Genomic DNA, 4736 nt, shown 5'->3' with positions numbered 1-4736 from the left:
CTAGCGATCAGTGCATAGTTCAGTACAAACCACCGATAGTATCCTGTGTGACCTAAGAAGCATTGAACTCCCTTGTAATTACTTGGGGGTGGAAGGTCAACGATAACCCTGACCTTCGAGAAGTTCGTGGCAATGCCGTTCTTCGACACCACGTGTCCTAAGATGCATCCGTGCTTCACCCAAAACTGACATTTCAAGGGGTTCAGGGAAATGCAATATAAGCGACACCGTTCAAAGACCGTGCGGAGTTTGTCTAGGTGTTCAATCCAGGTCGAATGGACACACAGGTCATCAACAAAGACCTCCAACTCCTTGCGAAGCATGTCCTTGAATATGGTGCATATAAGGTGTTGAAAGGTGGCGAGGGCATTGGTTAACCCGAAGGGCATGACTACGTACGCAAAGACACCCCACTCAGTGGCAAAGGCGGTCTTGTGCCTGTCTGCAGGATGCACTTGCACCTGGTTGTACCCCGAGAAGCCATCCAGAAAACTGTAGGCTTCCTTGCCTGCCACTCTCTCAAACATGTGCTCAGTGTACGGCAAGGGGTAGTTGTCTCTCTTCGTAGCAGCGTTCACCTTCTTGTAATTGATGCACACTCAAATCTTGCCATTCTTCTTCATCACAATGACTATGGGCGACACCTAGTCTATGTGCTCAATTTCGTAAATGAATCCAGCTCTCATCAGCTTGTTGATTTCTTCTTTGACAGCATGAGCGTGCTTTGGATTCATGGGGTACGGTCACTGCTTGACCGACGTTGCATCCGATGTCATGGGTATGCTGTGAGTCACAACACTCGGATCTACCCCTCGTAGCTCATCTAAGGACCAAGCAAATACGTCTATGTACTCCCGCAAGAGAGCGACAAGACTCAACTCTTCTTCAGTAGTCAAGTCCTCGACAATGAACACCGGTCGGGGTACTTCCCCTTCCAGGGCAAAGCATCCTTGGGACGCTTTGCCCTCATCTTGCCATAACCGTATGCGCCTCAGGTGGACGAGTAAGTCCCCCTTGGTGCGTCTAGTCATGGGTGGCCTGGGGATTTCTGGGTCGCTATCAGAAGTAACTTCCGATTCAGAGTCAAACCCTCCATTTTCACTAGAAGAGGTGGTCTCCCCTTGGTGGCCGCAGTTCAGATGGCAATTCGGTTCTAAGTATTGATGTCGTTCCTGGTTGGGCTAGGCCGGCTTGCTCAAGGTCTACGGCTCCTATGCATTCCAACCAAGCACGATCACATTTCATACACATGACTCCTTGGTCCATTATAAGGGCCTGTTTTTTCTGCGGCTTGGCGTCTGCCCGTATCTGCTCAATTTCTCGTCCTTCAATGTCGTACTCTATGGTATCCACTTCACCCTCGCTTTCATCACTGAAGGATTGGCAGTCTGTATTCATCACATGAATCTTTATCACTCGACTGCTCATCATCTCCCAAGGCTTGCTTTGCCTTGTCTCGTTGGTCGGGAACCAAGGCCCAGTTATACATGAGGTTCAGCTCGTGCACCCTGGTCCATTGCCACTTGGAATCCTCCAAGAGGTCCTGGAGCGGCTTGAAGTTGGCGGCTGAGTTGCCCGCTAGCTGGTTTGTTAAGTATTCTAGTATTCCCTGGAGTTCCCTTTTGTTGGAAGGCACTTGGAAGGTAACAGGCTTAGGCCCTCCATGGGGGCTTGCTGCCATCATGTAGAGTGGCATAGAAAGTGTTCCGTTTGTCTTGGTGACCGTAGAAAGGTCTGCTCGTACGCCTCCTGGTCAGAGAACGGCAGGTCAATTGTAGCAAGGACGTGCATCCAATCCTGCTCATCCTCTGGGTATGGGATATACTTGGTCAAGGACTCATAGGGCTTCCTGACCTGAGTGTTCCCTTTGAGCATAGCAGAGATGGCGTCCAGGTTGACTGGTGAGGTCTTCCAAGTGTCCATCTCTATTCATACGGCGTTAGTTCTATTGCCAAGGAAGATCAAGTTGTTACCCCAGTCTTCGATGACTCTAGCATTGCGCATCCAGGGCCGGCCTCATAGGACATCGTAGTCCACTCCCTTCATGACTATAAAGTCAACGGAGAGCTGGACTCCTGCGATCTTCACTGGCCAATTTTTCAGGACCCCGAATGGTTTCACTCTCATACCGTTTGCTAGTGTGACGTTAAACCTAGCAGCTTCGACAGACGGGTTTCCCCAAGTCCGCAGCACCGCGTGGCTAAGCACACTAACCCCGACTCCCGTGTCTACGATTCCCTTCCTTGTTGCGTCACCCAGGGCTAGGACCGGCAGGACTGCGTGCATCTCAGAGCCTTCCCAAAAGGTGTTGACGTGCAAAGATTTAGGTACAGAGTGCAGCGTTAGACTGGGCAATTGTGTTTCTGCATCCTGGTCTTGAGGGTCTACCATGACCTGCTCTTGTGAGCCCTCGACCCACTGCCTAAGGTCATGCCATAGGGCAGGGTGCTGCTTAAGCAGATCTCCCAGGCCAAATGTTACAGGGGTGGTCACTAGTGTGGTCAGGAGATTGCTAAATACTCGTCCCTCCTTACTTCTCACGTGGGTCACATAGTCACAGATGCCCTCCTTCTCCTTCTGTTTGACATTCATCGACATTCATCAAGCGTACTAGCAGGTTGTCGGAGTATCCGGGCTCGACAAACCTCTTGACGAAGAGATCCTTGAGGTTATTGAAGTTGGCTCATTCTATGGTATCCAAGCTTGTATACCACATCCTACCCTTATCGCTTAAGCAAAGTCAGAATGCTTGCGAACGTTGAGTCCGGTCGTTGAGGCCATTGGCTTCGCAGACTTGCTCAAACTGCTCGACAAAGCTGTACGGATCGTCATGTGGCTGGTACTTGTCGAGTTGCTTGGCAACAATCGGTATTTTGGCCTGGCTCTTTGAGCCCTGGTTTGCCCCTAACCCTACAAGCAGCAACGTCGCTAGTGTAGTGGCACTCTGCTCTACTGCGGTGTTATCAAGCAGCCGTTTCATGAGGAGCTCGCTCAGCGTCAGGTCTCCCTCTAGTGCTCTTTCTTGGTCCGTTCGGTTCCGGCCAACCAAGTTTAGCACTCGTTGCACCTCATGCAGCTCCATGCTTTGCCTTAGGCTCCTGGCTTGTTGATCCCTATTATACTCGGCTATGCCTTGCAATGCCTTGCGGCTAGCCTTCTCTCCTCCTCTAGGTCTGTAATGATTGCATCTGCCGTCCTGCCACGGTGCTCGTACCGGGCATGCGCATCGTAACTGCTCATCATTTGCTATATAACGTCTAGGAATGCGCTCACATCGAGCTCCTCGGTAAACCCATGGTCTGAGCCTTCCTCCGTCATGGTCGAATTCTTGCGCCTCGCTGCGCTGTCGATCAGGCTGACTAGTCGTGACATGTCCTTGTTGTTGGCGCTCATCGCTTGGTTCTCTCCTGCGCTTTACGTGTTTGTCTACGTCCTGGGTCCTCTCCTATTGGTGGGTTCCTTGAGCGATTTATTTGAGTGAGTTCCCTTATTTACTGAATACAATTCTTAATTTACAGCCACTCGGTGAGTATGTTGTTCCTCATGCACTTGTGCCCAATCAGGCTTTCAGTTTCCTTAAGTGTACTTCAAGTGCAAAATTCAATGTGAGTGTAGCAAGCAATTCCTCGGTGCCTCACTCACTCTCGCTCGTTTCTGGCCTGATAGGCTTGTAGGCCATTTTCCGGCCGTTTAGTCAAGGTTTAGGACTCCTTGTATGTTTCCTTGTTTGCTTCCGATCGATCAGGTCCTCGTGGCTCAGCGGCTTGCGTCCCAGTTCGTGGATCCCTCAACTGTCTACTACCCACTGCTAAGCGACTGTGTACTACAATTTCTCTTATCCCGTGTGCCAGAATCAAGTTCTGAACACCCAAAGGGTTTTGACAAGTTACGCTAATGCGCGTTTGCCGGTCGGGTCAAATTTCTGACAACTTTGATCAAAAAGTTGCATTCAGACCAAGTGGTTCGAATTGCAGGGTCCGAGTGGGTTACTCGGACGGGCCGAATGGCATGGGGTCAAGGGCCGATTCTCCAAATCTGGCTCGAATGATTTTTACTCGGACAGGCCGAATGGCAGGTTTCACAGATTCGGACAGGCTAATTCAGACAGGTCGAACCGCAGTTGGCCGAGGGTCGAATCTTGGGTGTGGCCGAATTCCGATTTTGAAATTCGGACGGGTCACTCGGACAGGCAGAATGGCACAAGGCCGAATGTGCCACGTGGTCAAAAAGTTCTGGCTCGGACGGTTTGAGGAGGGTCTCTCGGACGGGTTGACTCCTACGGTTCGAGTGCTGACTAGGGTTCCGGCCAAGTGGGCGAATGGTAAGGGGCCGAAGGCCAATTTTGGGCCTCGACCCAGAAGCAATAGCTCGGACGGGTCGAAAACGGCGCGACGGAAACGGCGCGATGCCGATCTTGCCCGATTCTTATGATTTACTCAACCATTACAAGCACAAACCTCCAGATACCATCTTTGGGGTTTGAGGGAGGGATTCATATACCTGAATGGGTCGGTGAGTGCGTCGGTGTTGCGATCGAATCACACGGCCTGGGGCTTTCCAGCTCTCTCTCTCTCTTTCTCTCACACTGAAATGGCACAAATGAGTTCTTATATGCCCTCCTAGCTGTGGCATTGACACCCTTGATTCCTCTCTTGTCAATCTTAGTCCTCATTAGCGAGCATTTTGCGCATTTGCATGACTTTTTTCCTGTTTTTACCCTGTTTTGAAAGAGTGAA

Source organism: Lygodium microphyllum, chromosome 11, assembly GCF_053477565.2.
Source record: "Lygodium microphyllum isolate KBCC chromosome 11, Lygodium_microphyllum_v1.1.10, whole genome shotgun sequence".
Classification (NCBI taxonomy): domain Eukaryota; kingdom Viridiplantae; phylum Streptophyta; class Polypodiopsida; order Schizaeales; family Lygodiaceae; genus Lygodium; species Lygodium microphyllum.
The sequence above is the reverse complement of the archived record's forward strand: the minus strand, read 5'-3'. Positions refer to the sequence as shown.